At 42.3% G+C, this 21,089-nt stretch overlaps 1 protein-coding gene across 2 annotated transcripts in view; it reads left to right on the top strand.

Moving 5' to 3' along the window:
- Positions 1–21,089, top strand: part of Borcs5 (BLOC-1 related complex subunit 5) — a 71,673-nt gene that overhangs the window by 14,068 nt on the left and 36,516 nt on the right. The window lies entirely within an intron of this gene.

Below are 21,089 nucleotides of genomic sequence, written 5' to 3' on the forward strand. Positions count from 1 at the left end.
CTTAGGCATGACCACCATGCCCAGCTGATTTCATTTTCTTTTGGTCTAAATATTCTAGTATATCTTGCAGCTAAAAAAAAATGCCATTTCTACCCAGTTTGTTATAAAACCCATATCACTGTTTTTGAACAGATCCAGCAAGACCATGGCTCTCATCTTCCAACCCACTTTCTTACCACTTAAAAATCTGTTGCTGCCTTTTCCTTTATTATTATTATTTTGGGGTTTTTGTTATTTTTTTGAGGTAGAGTCTCATGTAACGCAGGCTGGCCTCTAACTTACTATATAACCAAAGCTGACCTTGAATCCTTGGTCCTCCACCCCACAAACGCTAGGATTATGGGCGTGTGCTACCACGTCCAGCTTGGGGGTGGTGGTGGTTTGGCATTAATTATACTGTCATGGTTGCACAATTCTTTTCTTATGCTATCATCTCTTCTATGGTGACCAGCTTGCATTCTGTTACAAGGAAGAGATTTCTTCTCCCATTTGTTTATTCGTTTATGTACTGAAGTAAGTGTGGAACAGCGGACTCCTGTTCTTGTTTGTTTTGTTTTTGTTTGCAAGTGAAGTTCTTATGTTCACGCTTTCATGCTCCGACCATGTTCAGCTGCACACTTTTAGTCTAATTTTTCAGGTCCCTTTGATGTACCCGTGCTTTTCCTTGAACTGATCCTTGGTTCCTGGAACAATATCCTCATGCTGTCCCTGCCTGACCCTAGCGCTAGAGTCAGGCACTTTTCAAGTGTTTCCTGAGTCTTCTAGTGGAAAATGACATTAAGGAGCCATCCATTTCTATACTTCCTGAGTGATTTAGCTAGGAAATGCATGTCTGTGTATCCATGTGCATATATACACTCAACCAGTGTGTGCTTGTTTTTGTTCATACCTGTATTTTTTAAATAATGACTTCACATTAGTACTTGTTCTTTGATAACTTTTTAATTAAATTTGTGTGTGAGTGCATGCATGATATGTGTGTGTGTCAGCACATATGCCACTGTATGTATGTGGAGGTCAGAGGAAAACTTTATGGACTGTATTCTCTCCTTCCTCCTGTACAAACATATGGAGATAAACTCAGGTCATCAAAATTGCATAGCAAGCACCTTTACCTTCTGAGCCATCTCACAGGCCTGGCTCATACCTGTTTGTTTGTTTTAGTCAAATATTATTGGTTATTGGTTATTATTTCTTTTAATATCTTGTCCCCACATCTTTCTTCTTGTAAGACTCAGAACATCTATTGTTTGACCACTGATTATTTTTCTTAGGCTATTATTGACTCCTTTCCCTCCCCCTCTTCTCTCTCTCTCTCTCTCTCTCTCTCTCTCTCTCTCTCTCTCTCTCTCTCTCTCTCTCTCTCTTTTGGTATTCACTCTGTAGTCTGTCCTCCAACTCAAGAGATCTACCTGCCTTTGCCTCCCAAGTGCTGGGATTGAAGGCACGAACCACCATTACTCAGCCCTCTCTTCTTTCCCTTTTCTGCTTTCCATCCTTCTTTCATTTCTTTCTTTCTTTCCTTCTTTTTTCTTTCTTTCATATAGTCTTAGAGTTTTGCTATATACCCAGCCTAGATTGGCCTACAACTCATTATGTAGGGCAAGCTGGCTTTGAATTATGTGTCCTCTTGCCTCAAGTGCTGGGCTTACAGGCAGACACCTAAAACCCAGACTTTTCTTTTTTTTCCTGCAGTGCTGGGGTCAAACCCTAGGGCTTTGGCAAACAGACACAAAGCGACTGGCTTTTCTCTCCAGCCCTGGTACAGTTTACAGTTTATAATTTTAGTCTTTTTCCTTCCCATCTTTATTTCGGATTGTTTTCATTGCTGTGTTTCTAAATTCAGCAGTCTAGTTTCTCTTTTGTCTATACTGTTCTAATATTTTCCAATCTGATACTATGAGTTCAGCTTTAAATAACTGCCCTGAGTCCCTTTCAGTTGTCGGCTTATGCTGTCTTTCTCTGATTTGGATATCTGAGTGCGTTTATATTGACTTTTTCCTCATTCATTTTTTCCCTGGCTTGTGTTTTTTTATTGATCAAACATTCTCTTTGCTATAAGTCCTCTTCCCTAGCTTCTTTGCCTGTCGGGAAGTTTCTTATAGGCTAAACATTACAAATGTTGTGGTTTTAGTTGCTGTGTTCCTTTGAAGATATTGGACTTTGCTCTGATGTACATGTTGTAGTTCATTTATTTTTGAACTTTCTTCTCCTTTTTTCCTCCTTTTTGAGATAGGGTCTACTCTTTTTCATTTGTTTTTTTGAGATAGGGTTTTATGTAGACTTATGTCCACTTGCTATGTAGACAAGGATGACCTTGAACTCCTGATCCTCCTGGCTCCACCTCTCAAGTGCTGGGATTACAGGTATGGGCTACCACAACTAGTGCACAGCAATCCTCAGTATATCATAACCCTTGCTACCAAGGTGTTAGACTCCACTAGTGCCTTGGTGTCTGCCCACCTCTCTACCGTGGCTCGTGGTGAAAGGCCTATGCCTGGCCTTGTTTGAGAGTCAGAAGTTGTTTGCTTATTATTACCTATGGTTGTTTCTCCAGCTTCATGGAATTTTACTCCATGCATTTCAGATAGTCTTATTTGGAGATTCACAGTCACCCCGGTGCAGAGCTCAAATGTCCCTTTACTGAGGCCTTGCCTCTCCCATGGCCTGCTGTGTCAGCTGAAGACACTAGTTGTTCCAGTACTGCGTCGCCACCTTTCCAGATCAGTAAAGAAAACTGGGCTTTTCTCAGAGATACCCTTTGCTGTGGACTGAATGTCTTTATCAGTCCAAAACCAGAGGCTGCAATGGAATTCCTATGATTGTATAGGGAGATGGGATCTTAGGCCTGTAGGTAATTTGATTATAAGAGTGGCACCCTTAGGGGTGGCATTCATGTCCTTACAAGAGAAAGAAGAACATTCTTATCTTTGCCAGGTGATGAGACAGTAAGCAGACTGCCATTTGTAAACTAGAACCAGGTCTTGGGACTCCGGGGCCATGGATGGTCCAGGCTTCAGAACTAGGAGAAAGAAAGAGTTGTCGACTAAGCCACCGTCCATATTGTTCTAGTTACAGCAGCCATGACTAAGTCACCTCCCTGCTCTACATCCTGGAAACTGCCTTCAGGCAGTAAGCTAGGAAAACAGAGTGCTTTGTTTTGCTTCTCTTGGGGACAGAATGGCACTTCCTGTGCAGAGCATCTGAAGAGTCGCCATACACTTTATCTGCTTCCTATTTGTGTATGGCTGGAAGGCAGAATAGTTCATTCTTTTTAGAAACTAGGAATTTCTATAAAAGTAGAAAAAAGAAAATTTTAATCCATTTAAAAATTTTTTTTCCTCTTCTTGCAACACATTGCTAAGTGTCTGAGAGTGTTCAGACAGGACAAACGCAAATGTACAACGTGGCCGCTAACCTTCAGGAACTTTGGTAGATTTGTGGGCAAACTGAATAACTCACGGTAATATAGTGTGAGTAAAACTGCTAGTACACTGCTAGTAAAACTGCTAGTAAAAAGAATAGGCATGCATGGAAGGGGGATGGTTTTATCGGCTATTTATTTACAGTCCAAATGTTCTCCCCCTTCCTGGTTTGGAAGGGGATTATTAACATAGCCTGTAGAATATTCTGCTGAGTAGGCTTCACAGAGGAAAAACATTTGAGCTGGACTCCAAGGGATGAGTGAGAAACTACTATATAAAGATGGGGGGGGTTCCAAGTTTTATAATCTTTGATATAAACAAAAAGAAGCTATATAAAGCCAAACTAGCTCTTTGCTAAAGTTATATTTGGGATCTGCTGTCATCTAGACAGCCATAGGTCAGGAGGTAAAAGTCTGCTTTCAGCTTAGGCTTTTTCTGTCCGTGACTGAGGTAAGTTCTCCCCATATCGCCTGGACCATGATAGAAAAACAGGTGAGAATCGAACCATCCCTCTACCTCAGTAGTATACTCAGGTTTTGATTTCAGTTACTCTCCTGGTTAGCTCAGCTTGGGTATGGTGCATCAGCCCTGTAATCCTAGCACTTGGAGGCAGAGGCAAAGCACGGCTGTAATTTGGAGATCGGCCTGGGTTGCATAGCAAGTTTGAGGTCTCCTCGGGCTCATAGTGAAAACCTCCCTCAAACAAACCAACGTTAGAGTAATTGCCAGCATGTGTACTGAGTATTCATTATTTTTATTTACATTTGTAATTTGTGCTATATTCTGAATTTAAACCTAAGTATGTGGAGCCATGTCACTGTAAACAATATTCCTATCTGAGCTAGTTAAAATATTGCTGAGGTATGACAATAAGAGATGTATTTATTTTCTCTGAAGCTCGTCTTTGTTAGTAGTTTGTGACAGCCTGAATACATAAGGGTAGACTGTATAAAATTCAGTCAGTCCTTTTAAGTTTTTTTACTTTTCAAAAACCCTCTTTATACTTCTACTTTTTTTTTTTTTTTTTTTTTTTTTTTGGTTTTTCGAGACAGGGTTTCTCTGTGTAGCCCTGGCTGTCCTGGAACTCACTTTGTAGACCAGGCTGGCCTCGAACTCAGAAATCCGCCTGCCTCTGCCTCCCAAGTGCTGGGATTAAAGGCGTGCGCCACCACGCCCGGCTCTATACTTCTACTTTTAAGCATACTAGCAACTAGAAGTGAAATGTCAATTTAGGAAAGGTGAGGCTTTATAAATATTTCCAGAATTGAAAAAAAAAAAAGTCCTTTCCACGTCTCAGATTTTAACTGATGATTGGACAGCTTGATTGGTAACAGTCTTACAGAATGCAGAGTTGATTGTGGATAAAGTTCTTAACTCCTGAACAGAAGGGAGTCAGTCACATCCTAGATTTAGAACTCTGCTGTCTAAAATATTTATTCATCCATCTAGACAAATGTATTTATTCTTTTTGTTCACAGCTATCTTTAGGCTAGAGATACAAAAGCAGAACCACGGTTATGGCCCACGAAGAGTCCCTGGTGTAAAAAACAAGGGGGTGGGAGGGCCTGTCATGGCAGCACATGGTAAGGGCTCACAGATGTGGGGAACCTAAGGGAAGACAAGCTATTCTGAGACGTAAAGGTTGCCGAGAATGAGAAGAGTGTGGAAGAACCTCTGGTCATCTTGCGAGTGTGGACTGAGCACGCCTTATTCTAAATGCCTTGGGATATTAATGTTTTAGGTTTGGGGTATTTTCATAGGCTTTAGGTGTTTTGAAATCTGAAACTTCTGAGCACTGACACCGAGTTCAAAAAGTTTCACATTTTAGAGCATTTCAGGTTTTTGAAGAAAGGATGCTCAATATATAACGTCTTTGGGTAGGAGGGGGTTCAAGACAGGGTTTCTCTGTGTAGTCCTAGCTGTCTCAGAACTTGCTGTGTAGACCAGGCTGGCCTTAAACTCAGAGATCTGCCTCCTCTGCTTCTCAAGTGCTGGAAATAAAGACATGTGTGATCACTGTCTGGTGCAATCTGAAATTATTTCCAAAATGTTTAACAGGTTACCAGGTGAAACTTAAAAACTGCTGGTGGTCAGGCCCTGGCTTCAGAGTCACTTTCAGGGACTGGGATATAAGGAGTGTGTTACACTAGCATTTTAAGTGACCTTGAATGGGTGCATGGGCCATGTATTGGATAAACTAATTTGAAGATGGTAAATTTGAATTCTACTTATTGTCACAAAATTTAGATTATTCAGTAATGATTTTAGTGATGATTGCTTTGTGGAGCTAGGGGTTCCTCAGGCTTACTCAGCAAGTGCTGTAGCACAGAGCTGCTTTCGTTCCTCAGCCCCAGACGGTTTTTGTTTTTGTTTTTTTTCCTTTTTGCTTGTTTGTTTTTTAAAGGCGTGTGATTTTGGAAACTTGCTATTGGACTTTGGGTCTTTGGGATCAGTCTCAAGTCTTCAGGTTTGGAGGCCGGTATCCTAACCCTCTGAGCCATCTAAAAGTGACAACACTTTTGCCACTAGATGTCACTAGAATAAAACAGCTGGCTGCGGAAGTGTCTGTACCCTGTGCCCAGTGTTAGGAACATGGGCTCCCGAGCATCTGGATCTCCGTTTAGAACCAGGTCACAGCTCATTTCAAATGCAAGTTAGCTGGAAAGCATACATGTTCTGTGACATGACAGTCATCTGTAATTGCCTCCTTTAGTGTTTAGCAAGACAGGAAAGGAAAAAACGTCTGACCAGAGGAAACTCTAGCGTGACCTTACATTGTGTATGTAGGAAACTCTTTTCAGTTTATCACTGTGCTCAAAGAAATAATTGTGTTTATTGGAGGCATTTTAAATATCTGTCTGCTGGTGAGTGGATAAGTAAAATACCACATGTCCAGGAAATGGAATAAAAATCCTACTTAGCACTAGAAAGAAACTAGTGGATGAGCTGGAAACCACAATTGCGTGGATTCAGGAGAGCCAGCCCAAACTGGGAGACCCTGTCAGCAGGATGGGAGGAAAATAGGTTGGATGCAATGATCTAAGTAGAAATCAAGAGGTGAGAAGACCTAAGTGAAATGATCTTCATTTTGCAGGTTATCCTTGGTCCTGCCTTGAGTCTGGGTAACATTGAACCTGAGTTTCTGGTTACTGGGTGTAGATGGAGCCATTTATTTTGTTTATTGTCAGTTCTTTGATAAGTTTCATACATGTATATGATGTATTCTCTTAATTCCTCTCTGTACCCTCTCATCCCCCTCTCATCCCTATGAACCCCCACACCTTGTCTCTTTCCATGTGGTTGCTGGGAATTGAACTCAGGACCTTCAGAAGAGCAGTCAGTGCTCTTAACCACTGAGCCATCTCTCCAGCTCCCAATACTGAACTATTTCTTGTGTTTAACATCTAAAGTTATTTTGTTTTTGTTTTCTTGAGACAGGCTCTTATGTAGCCCAGGCTTACCTTGAACTCACTGTGTAGCCATCCACCTCCAAAGTGCTGGGATTTCAGACACGCACCATCATACCTCATTCTGTGTGGTGCTAGGACTCAGTCTCAGGCCTTCATGCATGCTAGACAACACTGTCTCGAATGAACCTCATCCCTGCTCAGAGGATCACAGGTTCAAGGCCAGCCTGCACTACAGAGTAAGACCTTGTCTCACCCCACTTCCAAATTTCTCTCTTCAAATACTATCTTTATCACTGTTTAATTTCAGTTTGGTTGAATAAATTTTGATTTTCTTTTTTCATTTCCCCTTTTCTGGGTGCTTCAGGGTTATGCCTTTTTATTGTCTTGTTTTTAATCTTTACTGGGGCCTTTAAACTTTTACATTAAGATTTAAGCCATGGTTATCCGAGGCTCTCAGTACACATCTCCTCCTCCTTATTTGAGATAGCCTTGTAGGGCATGCTGCTCCCACTTCTGGCCCCTGGATCTCCCGAGAGCACACGCCAGGTTCTTTGTATCTTTTGTGCTTGCTGTCACACAGTCTTCCTGTGTGCTGTAAATGCACTCTATCTGACTGTTCCTGCCTTTTGCTTTAGGTCGGGTGTTGGCAAACATTTTCTTTAAAGGCGTGGTGGTAGTTTAGGCTTTGCAGGTTCTCTGGCCCTTGTTATAAGAGCAACCACAGGTGATGGATGAAAGAATGAGCGTGACTGTATTCCTATGTAACCTGACTTATAACAGCCCAAAGGAGTAAGATTCGGCCTTTGGACCATGCTTTGTTGACTCCCACTTCAAACGCTCAGTGAGTTGGTGATTAGCCATTCCCAGAGACTCCCCTTTCCTTAGGTAGGTCCAGGTTTCTGTTTGCCATCCTGCTCCTCCCTAGAGGACTTCCCTTAGCATTTCTTGCAGTGTAGGTCTGCTAGTAATAAGACTCTTGCCCTTGTTTATTTTTCTGAAAAAGTCTTTATTTCTCTCTAGTTTGTTCATAACTATACTCTATGAAGGAAATATTTACTTTTACTTTATGTACATGCATGTGTGTGCATCACAAGCACACAGTGCCCAAAGAATCTAGAAGAGGCCATCATATTTCCAATGTTTTAGTTAGGGTTTCGTTGCTGTGAAGAGACATCATGACCAAGGCAATGCTTATAAAAGAAAACATTTAACTGGAGTTGGCTTACAGGTTCAGAGGTTTAGTCCATTATCATCATGGTAGGAAGCATGGTAGCATCCAAGGAGATATGGTGCTGGAGAAGGAGCTGAGAGTTCTACATCTTGATCTGTAGACACTAGGAGACTGTGTGGCAACACTGGTTATAGCTTGAGCATAGGAGACCTCAAAGCTCACCCCCATAGTGACACTCTTTCTCCAACAAGGCCACACCTCCAAATAGTACTATTCTCAATGATGAAGCATTGAAACACATGAGTCTAGTAGGCCATTCCTATGAAACCATCACACCCTAGAAGTGGCCTTACAAATGGTTGTGAGTTAACATGTGGGGCTGGGAACAGAATTTGGGTCTTTTAAGCAGACAGTGCTCTTAACTGCTAAGCCATCTCTCCAGCCCTCTCCTTAGGATTTTATTTTATTTTATTTTATCTTATTTTATTTTATTTATATGAGTACATTGCAGCTATCTTGAGACACAGTAGAAGAAGGCATCGGATCTCATTACAGATGGTTGTGAACCACCATGTGGATGCTGGGAATTGAACTCAGGGCCTTGAAGAACAGTCAGTGCTCGTAATTGCTGAATCATCCTCAGTTTTAAAAAATGGTTCTTGTTTTTGTTCTTTCTGTATCTCTATTCTTTGTCTTACTTCAACAAATTTTCCTTTAATTCTTTTTAAAGTAAGATATAGTTTAAACACCACACAGTGCACCTGTCTTATTATGTAGTTCTGAGAATGTTGATGGATCCATACCATTGTGTTAGCATCCTCATAACCACAGTATATAGTAATCCCTCCATTCCTCAGAACTTGTGCTGTGCACCTTTGTGGTCAGTTTCATCCCTTACCTGTGTGCCCACCGCCATTGCTCTGCTCCCTGATCCTGGAGTTTACCTTTCCCAGTGCTGTATAGAACCATGCGGCACGCATCCTTTAGAGTCTGTTTCTTTTTCCACTTAGAGTAATGCAATCAAGAGTTATTCATACTATCAAGAGCTTGCTCCCTTTCATTCCTGGTGTTTGATTTTATGTATGTATCATAGTTTGAATATTTTTTAGTTGGAGAAAATTTGGAATGTTTCAAATATTTGACAGTTATAAACAAAGACACTGTAATAGCAGTTTTATGGAAGTTACAATGTATGTCAAGATGGCTTTTAAAAATATTAAATGAAGCTGGCTATGGAAGCACATGACTTTAGTTTCAGTAATTGGGAGGAAGAGGCAGGCAGATCTCTGAGTCTGAGGCCTGCCTGGGCGATAGAGTGAGTTCTAAGACAGACAGAACTATACAAAGAAACTGTGTCTCAAAACAAAAACAAACACAAAGAAACAAAAAACTCAAACACAAATTTAATGAACCAGTGTACATTGAACAAGGACTATCTGAACATTCAGGTTCATAATATTCTGCAAGCATTATTAAGACTTCCAAAATAGAAATGCCTTTTATTCTCATAAGGTAAAAAATTATAGAGTAGTTGTTTTCTGGGCTGAGGTGGTTCCTTGAGTGACATGATTTTTGTGTCACTCAGGCCTCTGATTGCAAACCTACATGCATTCCATGTTGGTCTGTCTAGAGTTTGACCTATGCAACTGAGCACCTACTCCAAGTGCAATCTGGGTCCTCTGTGTCTTTCCACAGGCTGGACCTTTTTTATATGCATGCTATATTCCTTTCAGTATAGCTCAAGTTAAAGTTTCTCAGTAGCACATTCCCTTGAGTCCTGTAAAACCCTAAAGTATTTTCACATGCTTTGACTTTAAGCCACACCTCCCCACCATCTGGTTTTCCAGATAGTTTTCAGATTGCTAGTATAAGATAAATATTGTTTGACCCCATTGTGAAGTTATGTTTCTGTATTGTTGAAGCTTTTTGCTTTTTCTATTTCTATAATTTTTACAACTAGCATCCTAAGTGGAAAATTTCAGATGACCTTAAAATGCTTAACAGGGCAGAATCCAAATGTAAAGGCTATAGGAGATCACATAATACTATTCTTGACAGAGCAAGAACTCTTTCTGTCTGGTAAGTTTTGAAATTACCTAGGTTTACCTTAGGATTTTAAGAGGATATTGCTAATGTTATGTGCAACAAGTGACAGATAATGCTGCTTATTTATTGACAGTTTTTGTTTGGTTTTGAGACAGTCTAAAAGGCTTCATGTGCACTGTGTAGCTCAGGATGACTTCCAATGCCCTACCCTCTTGTCTTTACCTCCATGCTGGAACTTAGGCATGGGCCATGATGCCCCACTTACAGGTTTCTGGGGCTCTAACCCAGGTCCTTGTATATGAGGCAAGCATTCTATCAATGAAGTATATCTTCAGCCCCTTGTTCTGGTTTTCTTTCCTTTTGAGAACAGTCTTACATAGTCTAGGCTAGCCTCAAACTCACTAAATAGCTGAGACTGGCCTTCAGCTCCTGGGATTATATGCCTGGGATTATATGCCTGGGATTATATGCCGTCATACCTCATGAAAACTTAAGATCATGATTATTTGTTTTCTGCAGTGTTGGAGATTGAACCCGGTTTGTGCAAGACAAGCAAGTGCTTTACATCTGCGCTCTCTCCCTGGCTCCCAAGAGACTCATTAGTATTTTATTATCAGCACTGTGCTTATCTGCATACCATCAATGCAGAGTTTATTATGATAGCCTATTCCTTACTATTTTATATATTTATTACTAGTACAGTGCTTAATTAAAATACAGGGATTTTTTTTCCTGAGACTTTAAGCTACTGTGTACCATACCAGTTAAACACAATGACAATAACCAGGAGATAAAAAACACACAATTGAAAACAGTAAAACTTTTATTTTAAGACCTGGCCTAACCCTCAAATAAGAAAAATAATAGTGTCAAGGCTGCCAGTTACTTAGACTGTGTGACATCAACAAAGAGGAATGGTTGGCTGTGGATAGTTAATATCCAGCACAAAAGCAGTGTATCTGTAAACAAAGTAAAGTAAATCTAATAATGACACCCACTGTTGGTTTTGGATGTGATCATTGACCAGTGATAGATAAGCCTATCAGTAAACCCACCTGGTCAGACGGTACCTCATAATTCTACAGTAAGGGAAAGCAGGACAAAGGGTTAATAATTAATGAAAGTGACCACACGCATGAGGAGGATACACACAAGAACAGGGAAGAGCCATTTGAGACTGCTCTGAGTACCAGCAGGGAGGGCTAATATCAGCACTGGCCAGATAGCTGTTATTACCCTGCAGTGCTTCCCGGCAGCATCTAGGAAAGACTGAAACACAGTCTCAGGCAGCGCCACACAGTAAGGGCGTTATATGGAAACAGGACAAAGAGTTTCTAGATAGGAGCGTAACTCTTCGGTTAGCAGTGGGTAAAAGTCAGTCCTCTCCCAGCTTGCCATCAGTTCTGGCAAGGCACTATATTCCTGAGGTTTATTTATTTTGGCCTGTGTTCATCCCTATTTTGATTTTGGTAACACACACCTGAGCCTCAGTCATTTCAGTTTAGGGATAAAGTATAGGTTGTTGAGGCAAATTCTGTGAATTCAGTTAAAAAGCATATAGAAAGATATCTATCTCTGGCCAAAGTACTCTCTCAGACATGTATATTTATACATGAACACTTATAGACAGACATACATGTATGGTATGTGTATATGTACATATATGGGTGTATATGTGTATGTGGGTGTGCTTAACCAGGCAACTTTGTGTGGAAAATAGAGGTTCACTTTAGGGTCTTTCCTCAGTCACTGTTCCACCTTATTTTTCATTCTTATTTATTTATTTATTTGGTGTGTGTGTGTATGTGTGTGTGTGTGTGTGTGTGTGTGTGTGTGTGTGTGTGTGTGTGTGTGTGTGCAGGTATGTATAGAAGCCAGGGGAGGACGTCTGGTAGGTATCCTGGTCTACTGCTGTCTTCATTATTACCTAAGACATGGTCTCTCACTGAACCTGGAGCTAGATTAGACATGGTCTCTCACTGAACCTGGAGCTAGATTGGCACCAGCAAGTCATAGTGATTCCCCTGTCTCCATCCCCCACACTGCTGGGGCATAGGCACAGCCATGCTCATGCCCAGCTCTTGCTCTGTTTTGTTGTTTTATTTATTTTTTTAAGATTTATTTATTAATATACATAAGTACACTGTAGCTGACTTCATCTGCACCAGAAGAGGGCGTCAGATCTCTTTATGGGTGGTTGTGAACCACCATGTGGTTGCTGGGATTTGAACTCAGGACCTTCGGGAGAGCAGTCAGCACTCTTACCCGTTGAGCCATCTCGCCAGCCCTTGTTTTATTTTTTAACATGCGTTCCAAACTCAGGGTTCTCATGCTTGTACAGGAAGTGTTCTAACCCACTAGCCGTCTCCCAGCCTGTCACCTTATTTATTTTATTTGAGATAAAGCCTCTTACTGAACTACACTTGACGTTTTCGCTAGCCCGGTAGGATAGCAAACTCCCAGAGCTTCCTGCGTCCACACACTGTGCTGGCTTACAAGCTTGTGCTGCTGTAGCCAACCTTTTTTTGGTTGTTTTTTAATGTGGGTTATGGTCCTCATATATATGCAGAAAGTACTTTACCCACCCAGCCATTTCCCTGACCCTCACAAATAAATATATTCTAATGTGCATTTATAGAGTTTTTTCCTTTGGTGCAGGTGAACCCCTTCCAGGGCTTTCTATATGCTAAGCACATACACTTGGCTTCACACCTCTAATTATTTGGTTTTGTTGGTGTTTTGCTACTTGATTGGCTGCTGATGTTTCTGAAAGAGTCTTTCTATGTAATCCAGGCTGGATTCGAACTCACTGTGTAGCCCACGTGCTTTGACCTTGCAGTGATCTTGCCTCAACCTCTCAAATACTGAGGTTAAAGGCATGTAGCACCATGTCTGCTCTGCAGTTCTGTATGTTTTGCTGAAATCTTCATCAACCCTAGTTCTAGCAGTGTGTGTAACCCTTAGAGTGTGTGGTTGCTGCTGTATTTGGGCACAGATCTGAAAATGTCTAGTGATCATTTCATCTCCCCCCCCCCCCGGCCCCGGCCCCATTGCTTTTAACTATCTTGAGCTCCAGAGCAAACTAGCAGCCACCTCCTGCCTTTATGTCTTGCAAGCCTTTACTCCTGTACTGCACTAGAAGTTTTTGTCTTTTTTTGAGACAGGGTCTTACTAAAGCCCTGAAACTCACTATGTAGACCAGGCTGTCCACCTGCCTCTGTCTCGAATCAAAGAGGTGTGCTGCTACTCCCAGCACTAGACCTGACCTTTAATGCCTCAGCCTGCGAGAATAGAAGCTTTTCTTAGCTCACATCCTTCATCACCCTTCTTACCTTCCCAAGATTGCTAATGACACAGTTAAATAAATCACAGAAGAGAAAAGGGGAGGATATATGACGTGGCTGATGTGACTGTGCAAGGAGCATGCTAAAGTCTGTCCTAAGTGTACAGGGAAGAGAGTGTACCATGGGCAAGTAGAAAGCCGTAGTGTGAGTGAGTGAGTGAGTGAGTGAGTGAGTGAGTGAGTGAGTGAGGAGACACTGCTGAGGCGGTGGGTGAAAGCCGTAGTGTGAGTGAGTGGGTGAGTGAGTGAGTGAGTGAGTGAGTGGGTGGGTGAGGAGACACTGCTGAGGCGGTGGGTGAAAGCCGTAGTGTGAGTGAGTGAGTGAGTGAGTGAGTGAGTGAGTGAGTGAGTGAGTGAATGGGTGAGGAGACACTGCTGAGGCGGTGGGTGAAAGCTGTAGTGTGAGTGAGTGGGTGAGTGGGTGAGTGAGTGAGTGAGTGAGTGAATGGGTGAGGAGACACTGCTGAGGCGGTGGGTGTGAGGATGATTAGGAAAGGAGACTGTGCGGCCAGAGCAAAGGCAGTGGTAAGGCCCAGTCAGGGCCTAGCTCTGTAACACCTCCTTCGCATCCATATTTTCTGCCACAGAGAAAGATCATTCACTGAAAATGATAGGACACGAGTCGCTAAACCCCCAGACTTTTGGAAGAAATATAGCAAGCTGGTGAAAGGTCTCTGCTTTTGTTCCCATGGTGTTCCTCCTCCCGGGTTCCCCACCCCTACTCACCCCTCCTCTTCAGGGCACTGGAAGGACTCGGGAGTAGAATTATTCAACTGTGGTCTTTAATAAACTGTGGGGTATGGGAGGTGCCAGAAGCTTCCACAAGGAAAAGAGGATGCTAAAGAAGGGGGATGATCCAAGAGGACCTCGCCACAGCTTCCACGCATCAGCTTCAACTCTTCCTGCCTTCTGAGCCTGCTCCCTTTCCAAGACAGTGTCTCTAATTACTTGTGTCCTTTGCAAGCTAACAAATTCCAAAGTAAGCCTGTAAAAATCAGATGTACAGGGGTCTGACCTTGACTTCTGCCTTGTTCTCTCCCATGCCAGTTGACTTACTACTACCTAAAGAACCCTGGACGTACTATTCACTCACTGAGGATTTGTTTCCACATATAAATCACATTTTTATACTGGATGTGGGTGCCTGCTATTATGGTTTTGTTTGTTGCAACAGGAAAGAGGATACCTTTAAAGCTGTGGGATTTTGCGGGGGTGCGGGGGGCAGGGGTTGCTGGAAAGATGGCTCAGAGGTTAAGAGGACCTACTGTTCTATCATGAGGACCAGAGATCTGATCCCATACCCCAATCAGGTGATACTGGATAAATTATCTACATGGATGGATGGATGCCAGGAATAAGGGTCAAAAATGGTCTCAGTAGACTCGAAAGATGGGCTAAAGCCACAGTAACATTTAACAGCAGTATATCAAGTTATACATTTAAATTAAAAATAAACAGTTGTCCATGGATATGGTACAAATGTCAATGACAATTCAGTGTGGGTTTTTATGGGTCTCAAGTTTAGAAAAATGGTATTCATAGGCACGGTATTTGGCTCCAATGACTGCTGGAGGCTCCTCAGGATAAAGACAGGAATTTGAAGGCAATTGCCTTTAAATTACAACTGCTATTATGGTTTTATTGTTGCAACAGGAAACATGACATTGGCACTTTGAAAGCTGTGGGATTGGGGGGGCAGGCAGAGAGGGGGTGCTGGAGAGATATCCCGGAGGTTAAGAGGACTTACTGTTTTATCATGAGGACCAGAGATCTGACCCTAGTACCCACATCAGGCAGCTTATAACTGCCTGTAACTCCAACTTCAAGGGATCCAATGTATTTCTACCCTTCACTAGCATTTGCATGTAGTCTCACACAGATGTACACATAGATAAAAATAAGTCTTTAAAAAAGTCTGTATTTTTGGGTAATTACTGGGGCAGTGGTCTGAGATGGACAACCCAGTTAGGTAGTCACTGTAGTTTTCTAATGATACACTGATCAAAGTCATGGCTGAGTTAGGGCCGGTAGAAGAGCAAATCTGAGTTGTCTCAAAGAAGAGAGGAGGGTGAGAACTGAAAGCAGAGGGCAGTATGCCTGACTGGGGAGGCAGGATAATGGCCGAACTGAAAGCAGATTAATTTCTTAAACTGGCTCCTCTGAACCACAGCTAGGAGTCATATCAGTGATGGAGGCTGAATGGCATGGCCTAGCCCCTGGGAGTGTTTCTCTGGTCATGAGTGAACTTTCAATGACGTGGGAGTATTTTTGGAAAGGGAGGGCAGCAGATATCTTTCAGATTTAATGGTTTTCTGAGTCAATTTTGCACTGGTGGTAGTCTTCCAGTCATGGCACACACTCTGTGCTGGTGTACTTAGCACACAAGTAATGATGTATGCAGTGCTCTTGGAAAGGAGTAGGGGTTATGAAATCGTTATACTATTATTTTACTGTTTGTGCCAAGGAGCGATCCATCTGGGGTTCTGTTCTCTAGACCCAGAGTGAATACTAATAGGAATTTATGGCACTCTTGTTGGAAATTTCTACTCTCATTTAGAAGCCATTAACAATTGTGTTGATAAAATAATGTTTTAAATGGAGCATATGAAACCCATGCTTAGCAGCTGTACCCTTCCAGAACACTAGCTTATAAAGTACTCCTCGGAGGAGCCTGTGGGTGGGATGAAGTCACCTGAGTAATTTTCTGTAATTATAACCTTCAGAGCTGCTTCCTTTGTCTTTTTCAGGTTAACTTTAAACAAACTCAGCAGCCGCAGCATTGCAGCAACCTATGATTTTCTTTTTCTCTACAAACGTGTGTGTGTGTGTGTGTATGTGTGTGTGTTTCATTGTCAGGGATGGAACCCAGGATCTCTTGCATGCTAGTCAAGTGCTGTATCTCTAAGCTGCACCACATCCTGGAATTTTGTTAAATCGTCACAGTTACAGAGGAAGATAGATTTTTTTTTAAATTCTTGTTCCTTCTTTAGTTTACTTCAATTTATATTTATGAGAAATGTTGGAACTCACAAACAGTGAGCTAGCTATCTGCTTGAAGATTACTGAGCTCAGAATGGCACCTCTCCAATCACTGCTAGGTAGGATTTGGATCTGAGTGAATTCATTCCTACAACATGCCCCTGAGAGCCCCAGAAGGAAATGTTAGTGCCGTGCCCTGTCACAGTTCCATGGTTGGGTTCCTTGTGCGCATCCCAGAATACGACAGTGTCAGGCAAAGCGTAGATGATGCTTAGACTGTGAATGGTGCCTTCCCAGCCCTGCGGTCAAGTCAGGGCGTGGGGCCTCGGAGACCTAGCAAAGGAGGAGCTGAGCCTGACACAGTCTGCTGCTCCCATCACGGCTGGCCACTTAGACACCAGAACCACAGTCCCTAGTCAGCTCTTTAAACTTTATATTACTTAATGTGTAGAGTAAAATGTTGGCCTTCAAAAGCATTTAAACGGTGCCTTGCTGAAGTATATAGCAGAAAGTAGTTATAATACATGGTTGCTATTCTTACCTTTTCTTTTTTCCCTCCCATAAGTAACAAATGATCTAGAATAGTCTGGGGCTTACTTTTTTATTTTTCTTTTATCTTTTTGGATCATCTATTAGCTCTTTCTTACAATGATGAAACAGAAATATCTTTTGTGGGGTGTAAACATGATCAAGTCGGGCTGGCGAGGTGGCTCAGTGATTAAGAGCACTGACTGCTATTCCCGAGGTCCTGAGTTCAAATCCCAGCAACCACATGGTGGCTTACAACCATCTGTAATGAGATCTGACGCCCTCTTCCGGTGTGTCTGAAGACAACTACAGTGTAATTACATATAATAAAAAATAAATCTTTAAAAAAAATGATCAAGTCATCTTGTTATGTTACCCTTTCTAGTAACTTAGGGGCAATGTTTTAGCTTGCTGAGACTGCCTGGAAAGTTCTTTGTGCACACGTATAGGGCCTTGTGTCAGAGAAATGTTTCAGAAGATCTGCAAATAGATCAAGAACATAGGGAAGGCAAACAGAAGGAAGTTAGTCATCTTTGTTGCTTCAGAACTGAGCAAACGTTTTGGGAGAGCGAAGTTCCTGCTGGACATCACTGAATAAGAATGAGTTGATGTCACAGTTGGCCAGAAGCAACTTTTTTTTTTCCTTTTTTTCTTTTTTGTCATACAAAGAGTACAGCAGGATGGGGAGGAGAGAGTGAAGACAAGGGGAAAAGAATTGTAGGGGAAATGAACTGGAGAAGGAATGTAAGAATGGCTCACTTGTTGTGAGTAGCATTGCTATGTATAAAAGCTGTGCTTTTCTTATCAGGAGGAGTCCGCCTTACAGGAGCTGGGAGCAGGGATGTTTCCTGGCTCCTCTCCAGGCTCAGAGGGCCACTGTGTGCTGATCCCTGAAGAGGGCTGTGGAATTATGTTGATTTAGTGTCAAGGAGGAATGGCCCCTGTTGCTTCTTTGTCTCAAAATAGTCCTACAATCATGATGAGTGAAGAAGTGCATAAGACACGGGGCCGTGGAACTCAGAATAGTCGTTTTAGCAGTCAACCTTGGAGAAAAGGCCACTGCCTCTGCCTCTGCCCCTGCCCCTGCCCCTGCCCCTGCCCCTGCCCCTGCCCCTGCCCCTGCTCCCCCCAATCCTAGGCAAATTTGTTGGAAATTGGAATTTGTTGGAACCTGGGTGGCCAGGTTTAGGTAACTAATTGTCCATATTTCTAAAAACTCGGCAGTGTCAAGATTGGCCAAATTCAGGTTGGAATCACCTGAAGCTAGCTAAGTGAATATCTAAGTGAAGCTCTCTAAGGTCCAGGCTTAGAGGAGGAGGGGTTGCAGACACCACTGGTGTCTTGGGTGTACTACTCTTCGTTGTGTGTGCACTGTGCTGTTTGGAGTGTTGAACTTTTCTACTCACTAAATTCCAGTAGTGACCTCAGTTTTGTGACAGTTAAGAGAGGCCATAATTTTTTAGAATTTTCTCTAGGGCTAGGAGAGGCTGAAACAGCCTATCTCACCAAACAGTCCAGTTTTGTTTGTTTGTTTGTTTTTAATCATTTATTTAAAGATCATGGGACATCTTAGTGAACTGTGTACTTGCAGTGTAGCATAGCTTTCATTTGGAATGGATTTTATTTCTGAAAACTGGATAAAATACTTTGGAAAAATAGATGCAGGGGGTGGGGGTTGGAGGGAGACATTGTCAGGAAATAGAGGAAGAGGCACAAGGCTTCTTAAGTGGGCCATTGGTTCCCAAACGGTACCAGCTGTCTAGTCTTGTGGTGCTTCCTCTACATCCTGAGAGGCAGGAGGTAAGCAGCTCACGGTGGAGACAAGGGGTTGGAGGAAACAAGAGATGGAGGCCTGGGGAAGAGGCAGGCATGAGAAAGTGCCTGAGATTGGTATGCAAAGATGAGAGACAGAGACAGTGAGAGGTGGGAACAAAATCTAGAGATCTCCTGTGCTGTGAAGCGTAGAACAGTGTGCTTCTGGAACTCTTTAGTTCAGAAGGCCACAGTTTGGAGCGTCTAAGAGAGAAGCACTCTGAGATAATGATTCTATTTACAGATGTTCACATGCATGTTGGATGTTCACATGTATGTTGACAGTATTTATTGATGCATATCAGAATACAGTATCTCATGCCCCTTTGCAGGTGCCAGCTCATAAGCCATGTGCCATGTGTCTTCCTAGATGTACACTGTGCCTTTTGCATCTGTTGTGGCTTCTAGGTCTCAGCAACCATTTACCCCCAGGTTTCCCCAAGTCTGACTCAGAGAGTCATAGTTTTCCACTGATCTGGACTTTCTGAAAGTAAAGCAATGTGTTATTGGAAAAGCTATGCACAAACACTAGCCAAACATTAGCTTCAAACTTGCCAGATGAAATGTTATTAAATAAGATGCACAAATAAAGGAAACATTTATGAAATATGAGCAAGTCTCCTTAATCTTTGTTATCAGCTACAACTTATAACCTTGGCTTTGCACTAAGGCCTAATTGAGCCTAAGAATAGTTCTTAGACTGCTTCCCCAGAGATCATTCGGTTCTACAGATAGACCTTCAGTTGCATGCCTAGCACTGGATTTTAAGACTTTGGCCAGTAGTCATCCTAGCAGCCTTTCTTCAAGTGAAAGTTTTATTTATGTCATAGACTGTTTCTCTGAGTGCCTACTGTGTCACCATTTCTAATTGTCTACCCTTGTAAACTCTTACCACAACTAGAAATTACCTGGTCAACCACATGACCAAAGAAAGTTTGTAGTTAATTTCCAAATGCTGCCTGGGGCTGAGGGTAAGGTGTACCAAACCCTTTTGGGAAAAAGCACCATGGTTTGCATCAACTTTGTAGAGGGCTCTTATATCCCCAAGAGTTTAAAGACTCCTGCTGTGGAGAGACAGCCTTGTCCTCAGCAGAGATTGCTGCAGTAGAGATCACTAATGCTTATAGGATTATTTAGAATGTCTCTTTATAGTATCTTGGCATATAGAAGTTAACTGCTTTCTATTCATTCATCTTTATCAGATCTTAACAATTGGACATATTTGTTTCAGATCTTTTGTCCCTTCAAGGAAAAGAAAAATAAACTTAGATCTCTCATCCCATGTGTAATGGCTAATTTTTATTGTCAGCTTGAGTAGTCTCTAGGAGACTCTTAGGGGTACATATTTCTAATCCTAATCATTAGGAGTTAGAGGCAGGATCAGGAGAGTTCAAGGCTAATCTTAGCTACATAGCAAGTTTGAGGTCAGCTTGTGGTACACGAGGTACTCTCGCAAAAATAAACAGTATAAGTAAAGAATTAATTAATGTCTAGGACATTAGTGACAACTTTCAGTTGTGTCTGTGCATGTGTCCAGAGAGGAGAAGGGGAAGGACCTGCCCTGAGTGTGGACACCAACATCCCATGGGCGTGGCCTGGACTGGGTGAAAATAGGGGAAGTAGTAAAGGCAGTAGAGTACCAGTGTTCATCGCTCTGCATCCCGCTGTGTAGACACGTGAGGAGGTAGCTGCCACACATCCTGCTGTGTAGACATGTGAGGAGGTAGCTGCCACACATCCCGCTGTGTAGACACGTGAGGAGGTAGCTGCCACACATCCTGCTGTGTAGACATGTGAGGAGGTAGCTGCCACACATCCCGCTGTGTAGACATGTGAGGAGGTAGCTGCTACACATCCCGCTGTGTAGATGTGTGAGGAGGTAGCTGCTACACATCCCCTCCTCCTCAGACCTCCTGATGCTGTGCTTGCCCTACCACAGTAGACTGGCTCCTCAAACTGTGAGCTAACAACATCCCTTCTATCTCAGATTTCTTCTTGAGAGGTATTTGGTTATAGCATCAAGAAAAGAAACTAATACACCATCCTTTTTAGCATTCTCTGATATTCTGACTTTGTGCCTAAAGAACACAATATAGGAAATCATCATCTGACTTGTGTTTTTCATGACTGCTTTTTCCTGTATATCTGCATGATATATGCATTTTCCTGTATCTCTGCATGATATATGCATTTCACTTGTGTATGAATAGTAATCTATGTGCATGCTCCATGTGCTTCTGGAATATACCTTATTTATCCATTACTGTGTAGTTAGCCTGGTCCTGTTAATGATTGAGTTTTCTGTTGTCTCACTATTGAAAATTCTGCAGCAGACATCCTTTCTCACACTTTTTACACATGCATAAGAGTTTTCT

Source organism: Mus musculus, chromosome 6 (genome assembly GCF_000001635.26).
Source record: "Mus musculus strain C57BL/6J chromosome 6, GRCm38.p6 C57BL/6J".
In the NCBI taxonomy this organism is placed as follows: domain Eukaryota; kingdom Metazoa; phylum Chordata; class Mammalia; order Rodentia; family Muridae; genus Mus; species Mus musculus.